The sequence below is a fragment of the Lagenorhynchus albirostris genome, chromosome X (genome assembly GCF_949774975.1).
Source record: "Lagenorhynchus albirostris chromosome X, mLagAlb1.1, whole genome shotgun sequence".
In the NCBI taxonomy this organism is placed as follows: domain Eukaryota; kingdom Metazoa; phylum Chordata; class Mammalia; order Artiodactyla; family Delphinidae; genus Lagenorhynchus; species Lagenorhynchus albirostris.
The window spans coordinates 125,654,788-125,677,940 of record NC_083116.1 but is presented as its reverse complement, the minus strand read 5'-3'; positions in this window follow the sequence as shown (position 1 = coordinate 125,677,940).

Below are 23,153 nucleotides of genomic sequence, written 5' to 3'. Positions count from 1 at the left end.
TCCAGGGGATGGGACCCCCACAAAGGCATGAACACCAGGGGGCAGGACTCATGCGGGCTGCCTAGGGTCTGTGCAACACGCCTTCAGGGTGGGAGAACTGAGGGGAGAAATGTGCAAGGAAAGCCAGCCAGGGGGACATTTTGCTCCTTCTTGAGTTTGCATGAGGTCGCCCCGAATTTGGCCAGCAGACCTCAAAGATAGGTAGTCAGACCTTTCACCCCGAAAACGTGGGGCAGCCGGTCTTTTCTAAGAGCTTACAATTAAGACTGGAATTAAAAACACAATCAAGGGAAAGATTACTTTTAAGTATTACTTAGTCATCTTCCTCCACCTGCAAGTTGCAGCCTCAGAATAACTTGGAGGAAAAAAAAATCCCTGGTTATTTACATTTGCTCTCTATTTTTAACCGCCTTTCTGTTTTAAACATTTAATATCTTCCAAACCCCTATTGGAAGCCACTGAACCTGTAGCAAGATATCCTATTTATTTTTGTAGCTATTTTCATCTGCTTAGAGAACTTTTTGTTTTCATCTGAGCTCTTAGGGGAGGTGAAGCAGGTCAGCATGTCTGGCCCATTTGTCAACTGGCTGTGCTGCCTTCTTAATAAAGCGGTGCTAAATTCAGAGCTACTTATCACGTGTCTCTTTTTATGTGGCTCAGTTTTTCCATTACTTGAAGTTCCCAAATGCTAATAAACCCTAATGTGCTATATTTGGTGGAATGAATGCATTATGCTTTTCAGAGTTGATGTTTTTACATAAATAGAACATGTTCTGCAAGAGAGAGGAAAAACCACCCTCGTAGGGCGTACATCCATTTGATTTTTTCTTCCCCCTGTTGATCTGGAGCTGTTTAATCAGAGAAGGAGGGAGGGGGAAAAAGATAAACAAGGCAGAGGGGAAAAATACACCTACAGATTCGGCCCACCTCTTCTGCCTTCTGTCTTCGGGCTGCAGGTTCCTTTTGTATCCGTCGATTTCACAGTCACTAATCATACACTCTCAAATGGATCTAATGTAAAAGATGTGTCTGGAAGACAGAAAAATGACTCTCCAAGACTCCATAAGACAATACATTTGTTGTTCTTCCAGCTGTAGTTAGAATAAACATTTTGCTATAGAGTCCCTCAAAACTCATTAAAATCCCAACGATAAAAATCACCTCCAGTGAGAGAAATCAGAAGCGTTAGCAAACTTCCGTGGGAGTTATCGACTCTGAGTGGAATGAGGGCCCCTTGTAGACAGGAGCCGCGTCTCCATGTGGCTGCTGGTTGCTCAGGTGTACCCATAGGTAAGACACATGATGTTTTGCAAGTTACACTCAGAGGTTAAAGACAAAAATCCAACCTAACCTAAGGCTGGTGCAGTAGACACTGCAACAGAATGTGAAACCAGTGACTAAAAATCAACAAACATCATTCAGACCCACCATCGGGAATATTGTTTTACCCCCCCCCCGCCTCCCCCTCGCCCTCACCGCACCCCACCCTCCTCTTCCTTCCTCTCCGCTCCAAATCTGTCTTCGCTGCGTGGTACTGTATTCCTTTCCAACCAGCTTCTGGTACAGAGATGGAGCACGTTAAGAGTTTAATGTCAGATTACTCACATTTCCCTCTTGAATGTTTTCTAATTCCATCCTTCCAAGGCGAGGAAGAAATACGAAATGTATCTCTCTACCTCGGTCTTGCCCTGCAGGCTGTTGTTGTCACCGTCTCTGACCGGTGTTTCTGGGAACAGTCAAACCAGTAGGTCACTGTAACTTGTAGTACGCAGCAAACAAAACCTGGCATTGCTTATCCTTTACCTGTTGAGCTATGCTGTTGTCATTTACGACTTCTATTAAGGAAAGTATGCTTCTTCGCCTCCAGAAGCTCCAGCAGCAGCCAGTATCTGGACTTCATCCTGGGCGGCCGAGGGGCCAGTTCTCGTGGATTCTCAACCACGCACGTGAATATGCGTCCTTGCGGCGGGTCTTCCTGCACGTGCGTTTCTCTGAAATTAAAGTGCAGCCCCATATCCAAGGAAGAGGCTTTTGTGTTTTTGCAGTCTAGTGGGAAAATAACTTTTGGCTCCTTTTTCCAATTTTAAATTAATTTTATTTTGAAAAAAAAGGTTTATATTTTAGGAACTTCCCTGGTACATTTTTTCTGTCTTTTTTTTTTTTTTTTTTTTTTGGCCAACATGAAATTCATATAACATGAAATTAGCCCTTTAAAGCAGACAATTCAGTGGCATGGATAGTATATTCACAGCCTTCAAACTCACTCCTCGTTCCAGTCTGCCTTTGCTCTGGTCCCAGGCAGCCCTGAATCTGCTTTGTGTCTCTAACGATACACCTGTCCTGGGTATTTCATATAAATGAAATCATGTCATATGTGACCTTTCCTCTCTGGCTTCTTTCACTCAGCATGCTTGTGAGATTCCTCTACGTTGTAGCATGTGTCAGTAATTCATTAAATTCATTTTTTTTTTAAACCCCACATTTGTTTATTTATTTATTTTTGGCTGTGTTGGGTCTTCGCTTCTGTGTGACGGCTTTCTCTAGTTGTGGCAAGTGGGGGCCACTCTTCATCGCGGTGCGCGGGCCTCTCACTGTCGCGGCCTCTCTTGTTGCGGAGCGCAGGCTCCAGACGTGGAGGCTCAATATTTGTGGCTCACGGGCCTAGTTGCTCCGCGGCATGTGGGATCTTCCCAGACCAGGGCTCGAACCCGTGTCCCCTGCATTAGCAGGCAGATTCTCAACCACTGTGCCACCAGGGAAGCCCCTAAATTCATTTTTAAATGAAAATAATTTTAGATGAAAAAAATAATTTTGAACGCACTTTAGGTGTTCGTTTATTGAGCACCTGCTGTGTGCGAGGCAGTAGACTGTAGTTAGCATGATGTAAACGTTGACCTTCTCCCCGAAATAAGCCTGCCCTGGTCACTGGAGCACCCCACCCCCATGCCACAGTCTCTGACATAAAACTATGCCAGGTGGGTTCCCAAATTAGCCAGATCCTGTGACTGAAAGCCTTTCATCTTTGGGGAGATTTATTCTCCTTCCCCTCCCACCTTTCTTTAGAGCAACGTCCATTTCCCCTGAAAGCACAGACTCATTTTAGACTTGTCATTAAAAAAAAAAAAAAAGATATAGCATGCAAACAGTAAAAAAAGGGGGAAAAAAGAATTGTCATTTTAGTTCATAGTGTGTCCATAAACAGGATGCAGAGGCCTGTGACTATCACAAAGAAGAGCCAGCCCTCAGGAGCGCTGCACGCTGGCAGGGGAGAAAGGACACCAAGGCAAGATGGAGGCAGCAGCGTGAGCGATGGCCCGCAATCTGGTTTGTCCAGGTCGGGGAGGGGGAGGGAAGCGGGGAGGGGGTGGCCCGCGAGGTAAAGGCCCCTCGAGGCCCTCTGATGTGAAATGGGCTTTGAAGGAACAGTCAGACTCTGTTGGAGGTGGGGGGGGACATGGAGAGGGCAGGGTGAGGGCCTTGTGGCCAAAGGGGAGACTTGAGTCAAGACTTCGCTGCAGGAATAGGAGACAAGGCACAAATAAGCCATCTTGTTCAGAGTCAAGACTTATTTGGAAGTGAGCACGTGGTAGATGTCAAAACTGGCCCGCAAGAAAGAGAAGCAAAGGGACAGTAACCCCCTCTCCCTTCGCTTCCTCCAACCTCCCCACGTCCACCATCCGATTCCCCGGCTGCTCCAGCTCAGGTGCGAATGACGACGACCACGAGGTCTTCCTGCACCCAAGGGCCGCAAGTTCTGCAGGTGCCTCTATGATGCCAGATGAATTTCCCATCATGCCTCTCTTTCCATCCTTATGGCTCTCTCGACACTTTGCTCTGCGTATCTGACTGCGCTCCTCTCTCCCCTCCTCCCTGTGGCAACCTCCTCTGCACTCTTCCAGACCCATCTCTCCGCCCCCCAGGCAGAGTGGCTTCCTCCTTTATATCGTCACCAAGTATATCATACTCTTAGAATAACTGTTCAATCAAAAAAGACAGACTTTCTCTGTCCGGGTACACCTTGGGCATTGCCGATGATGCTGGGGCCTCACGGACGTTCCAACTTAGCTGGAAAAAAAAAACCATAAAGGGAAACCCTCCGTCGGGATCCAAGGCCCATACTGCAAGGTACCCCCGACTGGTAGAGCCCTTAAGTGCTCCAGATATTCAGAGGAGATAGAAAGAGCTGAGTGCAATTTGCAAAGCAGTCAGGGGGTGATGTCGGTAGAGAAGCGCAGGGAGGTCACGACAGAACAGTCGAGAACAAAGACGCGCTGCAATGCAAGCTGGGGTAGACTGTGGGCACGGGCAACGCGCACACGCTCGGAAGAGTCCAGCGTGGGTGATGAGGTCCTGGGCGGGGGGTGAAATGAAGGGGCAGGTGGTAGACAGGCAGCAAGGGCAGGAGGAGCTGGAATGGACAGCCGGATTCCATTGCCTGGGGGTCTGTGGGGAGCGAGTAGTTGCAGATGGTTTCAAGGGTGGAGTTTGTATAACTGGGAGGAAATTGGAAATTCAGAAATGGGGACAGCGTTTCCTTGATGGGCGAAAGGCACGCTTGTGCCAGACTGTGACTGGGAGCGGACGGGTACAGCCCGAAGACCCTCAGGCGATCGCCCTCCTTCGGGGCTGGGAAAGGTGGCAGTGACTTGTCGCACACTGGCATTATGGCCGCTGCTTGGCACGAAGCGCGACACCTGTCACATTTGTTTTTGGAATGCTTAGGCCTTGGGAGCTCCCAGAGATTGAACAGCGTGCATCACAGCACACCGCAGATGTTCCTGTTTCTATGAACAGCTAAATAATGCATGAGCCTCAACCAGACCATTTCTCACGGTGGAAACGGTGTCCTACTTCTAGCTCTTGTTTCACTAGTCCGGCCAAGTGAAAAACGTGTCCAGAGACCTGCTGGCCCCCACCCCCCAAACAGGATGTCCTCCTCTGGCCATGGCGCTGTGGTCAGAGACCCGCGCCCTGAAATCCACGGCCCTGCCCGCCCTCTCCAGCGCAAGGACCAGAAAGGATCTCTGCACTGTTCTTATTCTTGGGGATGGGTGGGGCGTGGCTAATTCCTGGTAGACAGTGAGCATAAACCAGACCTTCCCAGAAAACCAGCCTCCAAATTAAACCTGGTTAAAGGTGTGGGAGACGCAGACAGAAAGGTTCCATGTCAGGTGACAGGTTTAGGCTGCTTTGAGTTTTTTCAGGCCAGCACTGAAATCTACATTGTCTAATTTGCCAGCCTCAAGACTTTGGTGAACATAGTTTTCTCAATTACCTGAAATGGTGGAATGTTATGAAGTCACAAGAGACATGCTTTTTCATTTCATTTTAATATTTCTGCATTTCATTGAATGAAATTATAAGTAGCACAATTTCAAAAAGAAAGGAACAGAGAATTCCAAGTTTTTAGAATGCCCAGTAGGCAAAGTCTGAATTAAGAGATGAGATGGGGCTTCCCTGGTGGCGCAGTGGCTGAGAGTCCGCCTGCCGATGCAGGGGACGCGGGTTTGTGCCCCGGTCCAGGAAGATCCCACATGCCGCGGAGCGCCTGGGCCCGTGAGCCGTGGCTGCTGAGCCTGCGCGTCCGGAGCCTGTGCTCCGCAACGGGAGAGGCCACAGCAGTGAGAGGCCCGCGTACCGCAAAAAGAAAAAAGAAATGAGGTGAATTCTTATGAGATAATGAACCTTCACACGCACGCACACAATCACTCATTTCTACCATGTATCACCCACGACTTTAAGTTTGTCTCCTACTAGAGTAGAAGCTTCTGGAAGGTAGGACTGTGTCTTAGTGCTTCATTTTTCCCCCATGGATCCATAAAATGCACTCAAGGTTTGTTTGAAGAGAATTATATTTATGTTACTAAAATGGTTTTTGTTTCAGTTTGTGTATTTTTTCTAGAGGACCCATTGAATGGCTATTTTAGGAACAGTTCGTTGCTTAAGAATTCACAATCGTATTAAGTAATTAAGTAAATTCCTAAATTACTTAATTCCTAGGAATTAAGTAATTCCTAAAAACATGCAGATTCAGTAAGAAGTAATAACTAATGCAACTTGAAAGGAAAGTTGGGTTGTGCTTTTCATACAAGTTACAGTTTTCAATGATTTGAGTACAAATGTATCCTGACAGATTTCTTACCTGCTTTTTAAATTAATTTATCCAATTATTGTTTCCTTTCTGAAGTATTTTATATACTTTATATCCAAATGCGTGCCTGTCATTTTTATGCAACCTGTGAAATTTGCACATAGGTTCTGACAAAGGTGTTTTTTCCAAGCCAACTGAACTGACAGTTAAAAGAATCTAAAGTGTTTAAACCTAAATGATTTTTTTTTTTGAGGTTGTAACAGAAAGATCTCCTGAAGGAGAAAAAACCCTTATCTTGTCCACCTGTATAGACTCTGACACAAATACATAATTTAGAGGAGATAAGTGGAAATGAGCACATGCATATTTTTGAGCTAAATTAATTTTAACCGTAATAGCTGATGCAACTTTTGCAGCTGCCCGGTGATGAAAGTAGCAACGTGTTATTACTGCTGTTACTGTTACTGTCCCCTCCCTACTTACAAGGGAAAACCTTGGCACTCGGGGGGGCACTGCAAGCCTCGCCCCATCACCTGGCTGCCTATCCACCAGCAGGTATCCAGCCTCCAGTCCCCGTGGTCTGGTGTAAAATATTAAACCTGGACCCTTCGTAAGCCGAACGATGCTTTATGGAGTGTGCTTAAGTAGAAACTAGTTCATGAGAACCCACTTCAGAATGAAGCGCTTGGAATCGACGTGGCCTAAACTAAACATCACCTTTGCGGGCAGAGGAATCTTGCTGTGGTTTGTGGGGTGGGAAGTGGGTGGTGTTGGAGGCCAGGACCTGCCTGGCGGAGGGCTCCCGGATCACAGAGCGTACTTCATCCCGCTAATTGTATAATATATGTACGATGTATGCTATGTATACATAGACGTACGCATACGTGGATGTATATACACACCAGCTGTATAACCCCAGTGAGGCACACACTCCCGCCTGACCTGGCCGAGGCGGTCGATCGGGGCCCTGCCCTGGAAGTCCTTCACACCCTTCTTCCTCTTTCTGTCCAAATCCTGTCTTCCGTGAATGGGTGAGAGGTGGCATGAAACAGACAGATGTCACCTGGGTCTTTTCACTTTAACATCCCCTTGCCACCGCTTGTTTCTAATCCTCAGCGTCTGCTTTTGAACCAGGGATCTCTGCTCCCCTGAGCTCCGTGTTTTTCTGGGGCTGGGGGCCCAGTGTGTGCTTGGCTGGCTCCCCTCCCCAGCCCTCCTCCGCTGGGCCCCCAGCAGGATGGCAGACAATGGGGAGGTGTGCGATGCAGGTGGTCCCCGGGCTGTCCTCCGGCTCTCCCCACACGCCTGGCTGTCTGCACACCTAGGGCACCCACGGAGGGGAGGGGCTGAAGGACAGGTGGGTGGCACTGGGGCCCAGACAGCGCGTCCCCTCCTTCCGAGTGTGCCCCCCTCAGCCCCGGCCCGGGCCCTGAATTCCCTGCTGGCCGCCCTCATGCCACCGGAGCCCCACCCCACGGCTGCCTCACTGCTCTCGGCCTGGAACTCTTTCTGGAGTCTTTGCCGCCCTTCCTTGTGAAATACATTTCCTCCTCCAGCTTCTTGGACAAAGTAACTGAATAACCTCCTTCCGATGACATGGCGATGTCTGAGCAGCGCCAAGCACGTGGGGGGCTGAAGCTGGAGCCCTGGACCACGGCAGTCAGGCTGGATCCGGGGGTCAGGTCAGCCTGCTGCCAGGCCCAGGTGCCGGCATGCGGCCAGCCCAGGGGGCGGACGGGGCTGCTGCCGGGGTTCCTCTGCACCTTTGGAGAGCGCCCCGGGGAAGGGGGACACGTCGGAGCCTCTCAGTGCTGCACCTGGCTCCTTTGGTGTAAAACAGTTGTTACACCCCAAATGGAAAGGCCTTAGTGGAGTCAGAGAGAGACAGAAGAAGAAGAAGGAGAAGGGAAAGGAGAAAGAGAGACAAAGGAGGAAAGAGAGAGAGGAGAGGAGGGAGGCTCAGAAACCATCTGAGCTGTCATCCCAGCCCCGAAGGGAGGGTCCCTCAGTCCTCTGAGCGCAGCCCAGGTCCGCCGGGCCCTACCCTGGAGGCCCCCGTCCCTCGCGGGGCTCACACTCACCCACTGCATTTCCCTCCCTCCTGCGAGGGGAGAGCCGCAGTCATCCCTGGAGGTGCCGCCGTGTAGCCAGTTCCCTCCGCAAAAGTAAGGCGGCTGGCTCTCAGGAGGTGCGGAGCAGACCCGGTACGCGCTCCCTGAGCCCGTCGCTTTACACCTCAGCTCCGGAGTCGGGCTGCTCGGGAGCGGAGAGACGAGCGTCCTTGGAGCCTCGGTGCCCGCCCGCCCGTCCATCCTGCAGCCCTTCTGCCTGGAGCCATGAACCGCGTGGCTTCGCTTCGGTGGACGCGCTCCTCGTCTAACATTGAGCTGGTGCGGGGGCGGTTATGGAACGCCGGTCGTGGTTGAAGAAACTTTCCTTTGTCAGGGGCCCTTATCCCATCGGAGACTATGTGTCTGCCAGGAGGGAGGGCCTGGGGGTCGACCCAGCTGCCAGGCTCCGTTTTGTTCTGTGACAGTGCGATTCGGCTCCGGTCACGTCAAATAACACAGAAGGGGTGGACGGACCCCTGTGCCTGTGTTGTGCACCCCTGGGAGTGCCGGGGAGTGGCAGCCTCGGAAAGCTGCCCTGGTTCAGACAGGCTGCAGTGCCCCACCCGGCATGGGCAGCCTCTCAGGGGCGCGCTGTCTACCCAGCCCGACCCTCGGGGAAGTGCTCGGGACGCACAGGGCTCCACCAACACCTTGGCCACCTGGACGTTGGCTGGAGTATCCCTGTGACAGCAACGACCTGGCCAGACCCAGAGGAAGTGACTGGAGGTTTGGTAACTTGCTCAAGGCCACGTGGCTCTGAGGGGCGGTGCCAGGGCCTGTGCATGTTTATCTGTCTCCAGCTCTGCTCTTGACCACGACACCCTCCAGCTCTCAGCACTGCCAAGAACCCACTTTGGAATGAGGTCATCAAAGCACGCTGGGTTTGCTCTGAGGGAATGGAGGGGGTCGTGAGGAAAACCGGAGTTGATTTTGAGGTCCCCCGCACTGCACGTGGGGTGGCCTTGTGGGAGCGAGGAAGATTCCCAGGACACAGTGCTACTGGCCAGTCATCCTATGGGAACAGGGTCCTAGTCTGAAGAAGGATCGGAGCCCCCCCCACCCTGATTCTGCAGAGGCCGTCTATTCTCATAGGTCCCCTCCACGACAGATGTCACATGTCAGCATGGCAGACTCAGCCTCGTTCCAGAAAAGCGACTCGGAGAAGCCAGATCTTATCACGGCTTTTACTAAGCGGGTGGCCCGTGGGCAGTTTGGCCATTCCGGCAGTCAATTTGCACGTAATTTGGGGGGGTGTTCATTTGACTTCCAAACAATGACACACCACACGTGAGAGGCCAGATGGAGTCTAAGAGACGCCTACACCTCCAAGCGTGCTGCAGTCTGTGTGCGGCGAGCCCCAGAGCCCCAACGTGGTCTTGACGTCGTTGCCAGCTTCTGGGGGTTTTTGTCGGAAAGACAGCCGCCTCCCTCCGTGGGTCACTCTTGCTGAGATGCAGTTGGACTAAGATGTACCAGGAAGTTAGACCTCCAAGGCTCACCCACAGCCTCACGCACACGCACACACACACACACGCACACACACACGCACGCACACACACACACGCACGCACACACACACACACGCACGCACACACACTCACACACACACACCCCACCCACCCAGCTGGGGCTGCCCATAGAAGAAAAGTGAAAAACACCAGATAAACCCACTAGCAGCCAGTGCAGCTGGGAGAACTGACAGGTCCAGCTCCAAGGCGGAGGAGGACCACAGAGGCCCCTGGAGGGTTGCTCGACTCAGCTGGGGGAGTGGCCATCACGCATCTGCTCTGGGCAGCTCTGTCTCGTGAGGTCAAATACGTATATATACACACACATATATTTTTTAATACGTATTTTATGTATCTATATATGTGACAGAATGGCCATTGGAATCCACAAAGCAAAGAGAGAGTTTCCCCGGTGGACAAGGAGATAGGGAGCCCGGGTAACACAGCAAAGAAGGTCCCATGACCAGCACGCGTCCAGGGCAATGGCTGAGTGGGGCGATGGTGCCCCAGGGGGTGTCGGGCAAGGCCTGGAAGACAGTTTGGATCATTACAATTGGATGGAGGGGGATGGCCTACTGTCATCTAGGGAGTAGAGACCAGGGGTGCGATTAGACACCCTGCAATGCTTGGGGTGGCTCTCTACACCAAAGGGTGATCGGGCCCCAGATGTCAGCCGTGCCAGGATAAGAGGCCCCGCTGCAAGTCAAAGCTGTGTCTCACTCATTTTTAAACGCTGTTTCTAGACTAGGGGTTTCCAACTAGAGCAATTTCGTCCCCCACTGCCTAGGGACACTTGTCAATGAACAAAGACAGTGTGCAGGGAGGGGTGCTACTGACGTCAAGTAGGTGGAGACCAGGGATGCTGCCCAAGACCCTGCAATGCACAGGGCACTTCCCTGATGAGGCGTGATCAGGCCCCAAGTGATAACAGAGCGCCGAGATGGAGGAACCCAGGTCCCTGCTGCTCAGAGTGAGGGCCGTGCACCTGCAGCACCAGCGCCATCTGGAAGCTGGTGAGAAATGCAGAGACCTGGGCCCCAGCCCGGCCCAGTGGAGCCCAAATCCGCAGTTTGACAAGGTGTCCCAGGTGACCTGAGTGCTCAGGGGCGTTCAGGCGGCTCTGATCTAGGGGCCCGTATGCAGAGGTTGTAGGCGCTACTGAAAGGGACCACGTGTCCTCTAATTTCTTTCTTTTTTAAAATTTTTTTTCCACTGAAAGCATTTGGCGTTCTTTTCTTAATTAATTAATTAATTTTTAATTTTTGGCTGCGTTGGGTCTTCGTTGCTGCGCGTGGGCTTTCTCTAGTTGCGGCGCGCGGGAGCTACTCTTCGTTGCGGTGCGCGGGCTTCTCAGCGCGGGGACTTCTCTTGGTTGCAGAGCCCTGGCTCTAGGCGCGTGGGCTTCAGTAGTTCGGACGCACGGGCGTAGTTGCTCCGCAGCATGTGGGATCTTCCCACACCAGGGCTCGAACCCATGTCCCCTTCATTGGCAGGCGGATTTTTTTTTTCTTTCTTTCTTTTTTAAAAAAAATAATTATTTATTTATTTTAATTTTTGGCTGCGTTGGGTCTTCGTTCCTGTGCGCAGGCTTTCTCTAGTTGCGGCGAGTGGGGGCTACTCTTTGCTCCGGTGCGCGCGCTTCTCATTGTGGTGGCTTCTTTTGTTGCGGAGCACGGGCTCTAGGCACGCAGGCTCAGTAGTTGTGACGCACGGGCTTAGTTGCTCTGCGGCATGTGGGACCTTCCCGGGCCAGAGTTCGAACCCATGTCCCCTGCATTGGCAGGTAGATTCTTAAGCACTGCGCCACCAGAGAAGTCCAGTCATCTGACTTATTGTCATGGATCCTAGGGGGGCTGGGGGTAATAAGTCTTTGTCCAAAAACACAGTAAGGGCAAGTCGTGAAAAGAAAACCTCTATATTCTCCTCCAATCCTTTATACGTGATGCCACTTTTAACTCCCTTCCTCTTTGTACCCTTGGGTTTTCTGTTTGTTTGTAACAACTTTATTGAGCTATCATTCACGTACCATTCAATTCATCCTTTCAAAGTGTGCAATTCAGTGGTTTTTCATATACTCATAGGGTCGTGCCATCGCTCTCTAGTCCCAGAACATTTTCCTCCAGGGAAAGAATCACTGTGCTTGTATACCTGAAGCTAGCACAACATTGTAAATCAACTGTACTCCAATTAAAAAGAAAAAGAAAAAAGAACCTCTGTGCCCCTTAGCAGTCACCCCATGCCCCCCAGTCCCCCAGCCCCTGGCAACCACTCATCTGCTTTCTGTCTCTACGGATTTGCCTAATTTGGGACATTCCATATGTTGCAAGCTGGATTGCGTCCCTCAAAAATTCACGCATTGAAATCTTAATCCCTAGTATCTCAGAACGTAACCAGATTTGGAGATTAGGTCTCTAAAGAGGGGATGAGGGTACAATGAGGTCACTAGGGTGGGCCCTGACCCCATAGGACTGGTGTCCTCCATAAGAAGAGGCCATCAGGACACAGACACACACAGAGGGAAGACCACGTGAGGACACAGGGAGGAGACGGCCGTCTACACGCCCAGGAGAGAGGCCTCACCTCAGGAGGAACCAGCCCTGCCCACACCTGGATCTCAGACTGCAGCCTCCAGGACCGGGGGACAGTAGATGTCTGCAGTTGGAGGAGCCCCGTCTGTGGTGCTGTATTATGGCAGCCCCCACAGATTGATACACCATATAAATGGAATCACACAGCGTGGGATTTCCTGGTCTGGCCTTCCCTTGATTTCACACTGGTTGAAACCCCTAACTCACCCTCCTCCTGTTTGCCCCTCCCTCGGGGTCTCATCAACTTTCCTCTTTGGAAAACCTCTAGTTCCCGGCCACTGTTGCCAACTAGGCCCAGTGATCATTCATATCCTGGGGCGGCTGCAGGAAAACGCTGAAATATTGCTGAGGCAGAACCAAGATGATAATTTGATCCTTAAGATACAAGGTTGTATGAGATCCGAACCTAGTGGCTCAGAAATACGTTACGGCGTTTGAGAAGTCATTTCCCCAGCGCTTCCGCTTTTCAGCTTTGAGGATTATTTCTAGTTCTCTTTATAAATGACTTAGTGTTTTCATCCACAATATTTTGGATTATTTTCAAGGCATAGCGTAAACATTTTCATGCAATTTACTGTAGCAAATAAAAAAGATATTCTGCTTTGTGATTCTATGTGTGTATGTCTGATAAATTCAACGCAGTTCTTCAATCTGGATGTAGCAGTTGCGGTTCAGCCAGAGAAGCAGAACCGGTAGAAGACACATGCTAGGAGATTTGCTGCCAAGATTGGCTAAGCCATTGTGTGGGAGGGGTAGGCAGGGCTGACATCTGTAGGGACTGCAGTTAGGAAGGGCGGGCTGGAATGTTTTTGGGAACTGACGGAAACTGCCTTCCCCAAAAGAAACTTCTTCTTTTTCATAGAAACCTCAGCCCAGCGCAGCTGGCCTTTTACCTGACCGCGTGAGACCCACCCAGATGATCCGGCGTAATCTCCCTCGTTCAGAGTCAACTGAGGGTGGGCCTGAATCCCATTTACAAAATACCTCCACAACAATACCTAGGAGAGTGTTAGCAGTGGGTTAAATTGTGTCCCATCCAAAAAAGATTATGTTGAAATCCCAACCCCTGGTACCTGTGAAAGTGATCTTATCTGGACATAGGGTCTTTGCAGTGAGAATCAAGTTAAGATGAGGTCATAATGGATTAAGGTAGGTCCTAAATACAGGTTCTTGGGGTAGGTCCTAAATACAGGGAAGTTTAGACACACACACACACACACACACACACACACACACACACACACACGCAGCCATGTGAAGATGGGAGGCAGAGACTGGAATGACGCAGCTCCAAGCTAACGAACACTGAGGATTGTCAGATTCCACCAATAACCGGAACAGACGAGGAAGCGTTCTCCCCTAGAGCCTTCCACGGGAACATGTTCCTCTCAATACCTTGATTTTGGACTTCTGGCCTCCAGGACTCTGAAGAAGTACATTTGTATTGTTTTAATCCACCCGGTGTATGGTACTTTGTTACAGCAGTCCTAGGAAATAGACACAGTGTCTGAATAACTGCCAACGGTGCGATGTGTGAAGTCGAGACAACAAAAGACCATGACACCTGCCTTCCCTTCTCATCCCTCTGTCCTAACCTTCCGCTCCTCCGTGGAGCTCTTATCCTAGTTGCTAGAAAAGCCAACGAAAACAAATAAACGTCAACATGTTGGCTCATGAAAGACAGATTGATTGGGGGCGGGGGTCCCACATCCTGACAGAGCCCTTAGTGCACTGAGGGGGCCTGGGGTAGTGGTTAGAGGAACGGTTGGCCAAAGAAACAGTGCGTACGGGGCAGAAGCAAGCTGGGAAAATTTAGGGAACAGCACAGGCTGGGGTGGAGGCAGGGCAGGAACCAAGTAGGTGCAGGGAAAGTGGGAGAAGCAGAGTCTCCTGCCTCGTATTAATTTTCACTTGTCTTTAAATATACATGAAGTACACGCATGTATATATCCTCTGTCTGCGTGGCTTGAAATTTTATATAAAATATTTTTCTTGTCTCTTCCCCAGAGGCCAGTACTATCCTCAAGTCCTTTCATTTTCCGTTTCTGCAAAATGGGATTGTGTCTGTGTGTGCAATTAGAAGTGTTTTATTTATATATATATATATATATATAGTGTGTGTGTGTGTGTGTGTGTGTGTGTGTGTGTGGTACACGGGCCTCTCACTGTTGTGGCCTCTCCCATTGCGGAGCACAGGCTCCAGATGCACAGGCTCAGCAGCCATGGCTCACGGGCCGAGCCGCTCTGCGGCATGTGGGATCCTCCCAGAACGGGGCACGAACCCGCGTCCCCTTTATCGGCAGGCGGCAGACCCTCAACCACTGTGCCACCAGGGAAGCCCAGAAGTGTTTTATGTTTAAAAATAGCCATCTGTCAAGTCAACTGAAATAGAGCATTCTGATTTGTTGAAGCAAACTTTAACAATTTTAGAGTAGTTGTAGAGTGACACAGAGTTAAGGCTGAGAGCTCCGTCTACCCGCTCACCCAGGTTCCCCATAGTCAGGCTTTTTTCACAACTAACAAGTCAACCTTGGTCCAATACTATGAACTAGAGTCCAGACTATATTTGGATTTTCCTCAATCTTTCCACTAACGTTCTTTTCTGTCCCAGGACAGAGTTTAGTTGTCTCCTTAGGTGCCTCTGGGATGTGACAGGGTCTCCATCCTTCCTTGTTTTTGACGACCTTGAGAGTTTTGAGGAATGCTGGTCACGTATCTTATAGAATGTCCTTCAATTTGGGTTTGTCTCCTGTTTTTCTCATGATTAGACCGGGCTTATGGGGTTTTGGACACGCTCAAGTTTTTATTTACGTTTCTTTGCCTATAATGTTTCAACAGACATTAATATATCTTAAAACAAGAATCATATTTAAGCTAGAAATCATGTATTTAGTAGTTGTGATCATTCGTTTAGAGTCATTTATTTAGTGGCCATCATGTCTTTGTCCTCTTTCCATAAAAATACGGAAAGCTAGGAGAGCACTTCTGTGCTCTCAGCCGCGGCTCAGACAGTGCCTTGGAAACGGACTGACTGCACAGGTCAGCCCCACACCCGAGCGAGTAGACGGCGGTGTACCACTGTCGGCTTCTGTGACTGGGGAGGGTTTGATCCAAAACAGTTATTTCTAGAAATGTGACCGATTCCCATTACTATCTCAAAAATATATTAAGATGTTCTTTCCCTCCCTCTCTCCCTTACCGACATTTTAAGAATCACAGATGACATATATCTGATCTTAGTAAATGTCCTCGATCTAGTGAAAATAACAGCAAACAAAGAGTTTCTTACACAGGTACTGGAGAAAAGCCCTGTGTTCAAATTCCTTTGAGTTTTTTTTTTTTTCCTTTGAGTTTTATGGTGCATTCCTCGAATCTGCTGGGTTTTCTTTTCTTTCTTTTTTTTTTTTTTGAAGTCAAGTTTACTGAGGTGTCATTTACATAAAGTCCACCCTTTTAGAATACAGTTCTACGAGTTCTGGCCAACATTTACAGTCATGTGATGGCACCCAAATCAAGATACAAAACCGCTGGGTCACCCCCCGCAAAGCATCCCCGTGGGCCTCTGTCGTCCACCTCTTGCGTGTGCCCAACACTGGCGACCAATGATCTGTTTTTGGTCCCCGTGGTTTTGCACTTTCCAGAACACCGGATAAATGGAATCATAGAGAATGTTGCCCTTTGAGTGTGGCTTCTCTCACCTCTCAGTTTACAGCTGAGATTCGTCCATGTTGTGGCACAGGTCAAAGCTGCTCCTTTCTAGGGTTTGTTAGTGCTCCAACATAGGCATACACCGCAGCGAGCTTGTCCCTTCCCCTGCCGAAGGACATCTGGGTTGTTTCCAGATTTGGCAGCTATAAACCAACCCACGCGTGTAGAGGTTTTTGTGTGAACCTACATTCTCACTTCTCTTAGGTGGCTAAGTAGGAGGTGATGGCTGGATTGTCTGTGCGCATGACATATATATGTATGATCTTATCGGGTGGCTGTTCGTTTCGTAAAAACAACCTCAAAAAGGCCTTCTGACAAAGGCACCGTAGAAAAATGCAGACGTCCCGCCTCCATGTAGTTTCACCTGTGCGTTTCTCGAATCTGCTGGTTTTCTTTGTCAAAGTGGCGTTGAGCTTGACTACGTGGGAGATGATTTTTGTGCAGCAACTATTTATAAAATCATCCTCTCTCCCAGGCTTGTTCTCCACAGCGAGTTTTAAACACTAAATGCAGAAGTGGAAACAAAGGGAGGGGAAAAAAACACATAATGTCTTCTAGTGAAATATGGTTACCAAAAGAGAGAGGGAGGGGGAACGGCCTTTTGAAAATTATAATCTCCCGCTATTTTGTACCTGTGATAATAGCCACGTATTATTGGGGGGGAATCGGAACCTTAACCCATCATGTGCAGCAGCCTTTTCTGCTGCTGTTATGGTAGTTGCCGGGTGGGTGGGCTATGAGATTATTCACGGATCGAGAGGCAACGTGGTTTGTGTTAGGAAGGCCATCGGTTTTGGAGTCAGAGGAGTTGGGCCACTCTGGCAAGCAGAATATGGTCCTCTAAGGATGTCTACACTTGAATGCCCTGAAACCTGTGAAGATGCCACCTTCTGTGGCAGAAGGGGCTTCGCAGATGTGGCTACATTTAGAATCTTGCAGTGGAGTTTACACTGGATTAGACAGTTCAGCCTAATCGAATCACCGGGATCTTTGAAATTGGAAGGGGGCGGGGCAGGGGAAGAGCCGCTGGGGATGGTGTGTTGTGAGGACAGGACCAGAAGGAGGTCACGTGCCGAGGAACTTGGGCTCTAGACGCTGCGAAAGGCAAGGAAACAGATTCTCCCCTGGAGCCTCTGGAAAGACTCAGTCCTGCCAACAGCTCAATATTAACTCGCCCAGTGAGACCCATGTGGGACTTCTGGCCTGCAGAATGGTCAGATAATAAGCGGTCAGATCATGATGGTCAGATAATAAGCGGCTTTTTCTTAAGCCACTAAGTGTGTGGTAATTTGTTACAGCAGCAAGAGGAAACTGATGCAGCCACTAACTTCTGTGAGATTCAACTTGCCTTCCCTGTACAATGAGTATGACGGCCATTGTATCTCCCCAGTCACATCATAGGGCTGTGACAATGGGTGAGATTGTCTTTGAAAACGTTTAGAAAACTATAAGAAAACTGTTACATAGGAAAGACATATAGCTCCTGTCAGCTCGGTTCTTCCTTTGCTCACCGGCATCTGCTCCTATCAAGGTACATTTAATTTTGCTGAGTCCTCTGGATGGCCCCTACCCTCTCTGAGTGGGTGGCTGGCCCCAGGCATTTCTGCTCTTCTAAGATCCAACCCCACCCACAAACAGGATGGGCTTGGTTCCTAAAAACACCCCCTGCTTCTTTTCCACCATCATTTTCCTCCTCCTTTTTCTTAAATATGTAAAAAAGGGTGTTCCTTAATTTAACTTTTTCTGAAAAGTTTTTGAAAACACACTATAATAAAGAAAACAATTTTCCTAGGAAGAGGTTAGCAACCTTGAGTCCTTCAGTCTCCTAGAAACAAGGGTTTCTAGGCCAAATAGTCAACGTTATTCCCGCTTCGCGGGCCACTTGACTCTGCTATTACAGCGCTGTAAGCTGGAAAGGAGTAGGCATGTTTGTGTTGCAATAAAACTTTATGTGGACACTGCAATTCAAATTTTACATAATTTCCATCTCACAAAGTATCATTATGCTTTTGATCTTTTTCCCCAGTCTTTAAAAAAACGTATCCTTAGCTTGCAGCCTGTGCAAAAACCGGTATCAGAGCTCTCCTCTGCCAACTCCTGTCCTAGCACAGAATCTCCATCAGGGCAGGGAATTTTGCCTGTCTTGTTAATGACTCCTTCCCAGAACCTGTCTTTATAACACCTTTTGATATTTTGCTCATCAGGGAGGCATTTTCTGGCATTAATTTAGAGTTTTAAAATATGGCATTATAATATTACTTACCTTGATGAGTAAGTTTTTGGCATCCCCTTAAAGTCAACTTACTCTAGGGTCCCGGCCCATGAGCCATGGGAGGGGGTCCATGGTGGCGGCATGGATGAGTCTAGGTAGGCAGGGGGGCCATAGAGAATCATGGGATGCAGCTTGCACTCCCTCCCTTGGCAGGTAGGTCCCAGGGAGAGATTGCAGGGGGTCCATGAACTTGGATGGGGAAAACCTCTGCAGTTAACCCAAACTGAGCATTTCTGACAACTATGACTATAGAGGAGATGACAGTAGCATTAACTGCATCTTTGATTTGTTAGCAGTTTGTCGCCAATAGAAGTCTGATGTATTTTCAGAGCAGGTTAGAGTTGAAGCAGATTTTATTTGTACCCACCACTACTTTGAAATGACGGAAGTTATTAGTACCACCTCTAGAGCTTATGATTGGAAGTACTGAGAAAGAAGCACATGTATTATGACATTGGAATTTCTTTTTTTAATTTAACTATATTTTTACAGAATCAAGTTTCCTTGTAATCTTATGTATATTATTTTATGTATTTATGCAGTGGTAATCAATATAGTCAGTAACTTGCCAAAGAAGGTCTGGGGCATAGAAATGGTTACAAACCTCCTCCTCTCAATCCTTTAACCTCTTGGGCCAAGTCTTTTACTCTGAGCATTGGAGATAAAAATCCCTGCCCTCCGGTATTACGGGGAGGATCAAATTCGACACTGTGCACGGACACCCCCATGCCCAATGCGAGGTGTTTTCAGTATTCAAAGGATGTGAACTGAATGTGACATTCCAAATAGAAAAAAAACAGCAACAACTCACATGCATTTGTCTGCTCGTGCTGCCATAATAAAGCACCGAAGATTGGGTGGTTTAAATAACAGAAATTTATTAGGGCTTCCCTGGCGGTCCAGCGGTTAAGACTCTGCACTCCCAATGCAGGTGGCATGGGTTCGATCCCTGGTCGGGGAGCTAAGATCCTGCACTCGGCATAGCCCAACAGAATAACAAACAAACAAACAGAAATTTATTTTCTCACAGTCTTGGCGGCTGCAAGTTCAAGTCAAGGTGTCGGCAGGGTGGGTTTCTCCCACGTCCTCCCTCCTTGCTGTGTCTTCACACGGTCTTCCCTCTGTGTGTGTCTGTGTCCCAGTCTCCCCTGCTTATAAGGACACCAGTCAGATTGGATAAGGAAGCGTCACCCTAATGACTGCATTCGATTTATTTGCTACTTTAAAGGCTGTCTTTCCAGAAACAGTCACATTCTAAGGTGCTGGGGGTTAGGACTTCAACATACGAATTTGAGGCGGGAGACGCAATACATCCTATCTTGAAAAAAAGACTGGATGCCTAGCCAGGTCAAGGGTAGCAGAAGGGGCTACCACCCACCTCATCTCACATCCAAGGCAGGTGATGGAAAGCTCTGTCCTCACTCCTGTTTACTTCTCCAAGTACGTTCACCACGTGCTACCACCTGATACAAACGGCTCCCTTTGTAGTTTCGGTTCCAGTCTCCCTGAGGAAAATTAGAAGCAAGCCCCGAAGCAGACCTCGGCCAGAGGTTTGTAAGTGAAGTTGGGGAGCACACCCCCCTTCTTCGTTTCTGCTTGTGGCGGATGCTTCCTCAAAGCTGAGACATGCTCTGCAAACATCCCCGAGAGGTCACTGTGCCGTGGAGCACACGAATGAATCCTGGACTCTCAGGCCTTTGTGAGTAGGCCAGTCATGGAAACAAATATCAGCCTGTGTGTTAGGAGCCATAGAACATCAGATGGGCCTCGATGAAATTACATATCGGATTCAATGAAAACTGGGCAGTAATTCTCAAGAGAAGTTTAACACCTCTTCCTACTGTCTTTTTTAAAAAAAAAATAATAGACTTTTTTTTAAAGAGCCGTTTTAGATGTACAGAACGGTTTAGCATATAGTACAGAGAGTTCCCAATTTTCCTCCTCCCACACACCATTTCCAGTGTTAACACCTTTTGTGTAAGAGTAGTACCTTTGTTACAGTGAATGAATCAATACTGATAAAATCCACAGCTGACATTAGAGCTCACTTCTGGTTCTGTGCAGGTCTGCCTGTTTGGACAAATGCAAAATGTCATGTATCTGCCACTACAGTATCATGCAGAATCCACTGACTGCCCTGAAAATCCCTTGTGTTCCCCGTACTCGTCCCTTCTTTCCCATCCCCAGAACCCCTGGCAACCACTGATCTTCTCAGTTTTGCCTTTTCTAGAATGTCGTAGAGTTGGACCCATGCAGTATGTAGACTTTTCAGATTGGCTTCTTTCACTTAGTGATAGGCATTTAAAGTTCCTCCTTGTCTTTACATGCCCTGATAGCTCATTTCTTTTTATTGCAGAACGATATTCTATTGTATGGAGGTGCCACAGTTTATCCATTCACCTACTGAGGACCATCTTGGTTGCTTTCGGTGTTTGGGGAGTAAAACTGCTGAACGTTCCTGTGCGGGTTTTTGTGTAGACATAAGTTTTCAGCTTAGTTGGGTAAATACCTAGGAGCATGGGCGCTGGGTCGTATGTTTTGCTTTGTAAGAGACTGCCAAACTCTTCGAAAGTGGTCTTACCTTTTGCATTCCCACCAGCAACGCGTAAGAGTTCCTGTTGCTCGGCATCCGGTTGGCGTTTGATTTTTTGCCGAGCTGCGTGGCTTGTGGGATCTTACTCCCAAGACCAGGGACAGAACACAGCCCCGGCAATGAAAGCACCAAGTCCTAACCCCTGAATGGCCAGGGAATTCCCCGTAGTTTGTCTTAATGTGCAATTTCATTGTGATATGTGATATTCTGCATCTTTTCATAGGCTTGTTTGCTATCTGTATATCTCTTTGGTGAGTTGTTCTTTTTTCCAGATCTTTTGCCCATTTTTATTCTGTATTGTTTTCTTATTGTTGAGTTTTGAGCGTTCTTTGCATATTTTGGATATAATCCTTTATCAGATATGGATTTTGCAAATATTACCTCCCAGTCTGTGGTTTGTCTTTCCATTAACAGTGTCTTTTGCAGAGCAGAAGTTTTTAATTTCAGTAAGTCCAATTCATCAGTTTTTTTTTTCCATGGATCATGTTTTTGGTGTTGTATCTAAAAACTCACTGCTAAAACCAAGGTCGTCTAGATTTTCTCCTACGTTATCTTCTAGGAGTTTTATGTTTTTGCTTTTTACATTTAGGCCCATGATCAATTTTAAGTTAGCTTCCGTGAAAAGCCTTGAGGTCTGGGCTAGATTAATTTTTGTGTTTGTTTTGTCTATGGATGTCTGTTGTTCCAGCACCATTTGTTAAAAAGGATATTCTTTCTCCATTGAAATACCTTTGCTGTTTTGTCAAAAATTAGTTGACTATATTTGTGTGGGTTCCTGCTGCCTTTTTACTAAACATTTGGCTACTGTTTAGGGGGAATACTGATTGCATTTGTTGCGAGCGGATTCTTGTATTCCAGCTCTCTGCATCAGCAAGCAAAAATACTTGTTTGGAATATAGATATTGTGCAGTGGATACCTGTGTAGATCCTTGCTGCTCATGGCCTCCACATTAACCTTTATACTTTTGTCAGAACGCACTAGCTCCTTTCCTGCTCTACTTTAATGTGCTTTTTCCCCTTTTTTCTTACACCATTCGAAAAATCTGCAAAACATATTAAATAAGATAGTCTAATTTAACACGTTCCTACCACCCATCTAGCATTCAGAAGGTGGAATTTCTCGGTGTTATTAGGATAAATGTAGGGGGTCGCCTTTCCTGTCTGAGGTCTTACAGAGTCCCTGGGGGCTCCTAGGAGTCTGTGATAAAAGTGCTCGACTCCATACTTGCAAGAAGACCGTTGGGATTATTGGGACACGATCAAACAGGCAAGATGGATTCCAAGCTCCCTTGCATTGTTAGCTACGGAAGACCAGCTGTAAAAAAAAAAAAGTGGTCACGCCGGGTCCTAGTTTGGAAGCGAGGATTTCCACCACTTTCTCATACTTTAAATGATTGGCGTCTGCCAAGTAATCAAAACATACCAAGGAACCTTTTCATCGTGTTCAGTTCGCAATTTCCAAGCGGCTAACGACAAGCACGGCTGGCAAGCCAGTGGGCCAGTTTGGCTGCGCGGCTACTCGAGAGTGTGCGGTAGCCGGGGGCCGTGTCCCAGTAAAGCCGAGAGCTGTAATGATGTCAACTTGTTATTTACTTTCCAAACCTGAATGACTGAGCAAGGCGAAAAGAGAATCAATCAACCACAATGTGACCCTACAGGCGGAAAAAACGCAGCGCTCCCACCAGCAGGCGGTGGGGGAAGGGAAGCACGTGTAACCGGGGCAGGGTTGCATCAGGAGCTCGCTCGGGTTTTCTGTTGCCCCCCTGGTTTTTCGATTGCCTGTTAATACCTCAGCGTCAGTCCTCACAAGCCCAAGGAGCCCGGGAGCAACGACGGGCAGGCTCAAGGGAAGGTCCCACCACGTCCTTTTGGGGGGCCTTGAATGGCAACTGATACAAAATAAGGCAAAATCTATTCTGCTGATTCACAATTATGGAGGCTGTGTAAGTGTATCTTTTATTGATGTGCTCTAATAATAATGTGCAGCAACCGTCGTTTTACATCACTGACGTTTCACAGCAATATTTGGCAGCATAATTTTTAGTCTGCCTTTTTGATGGAGGACCAGCCCCTTAAACACTCACCTCGGGCCCCCTCTCCGCAGAACCAGTACAGCAAATGGCCCCGTATCCCAGCAAGGAGCAAGTGAGGTTCCAGTGTAAAACGCTGAGTGTGTACTGGGCTCTTGGGGTGAAGCTCCTTATACGCCAAAGGGAGGGGCAAACTTATTCTAAAATGTTCGGCAAAGCAGACACCCAAGGTGCCGGCGGGTGGGTGCAGAT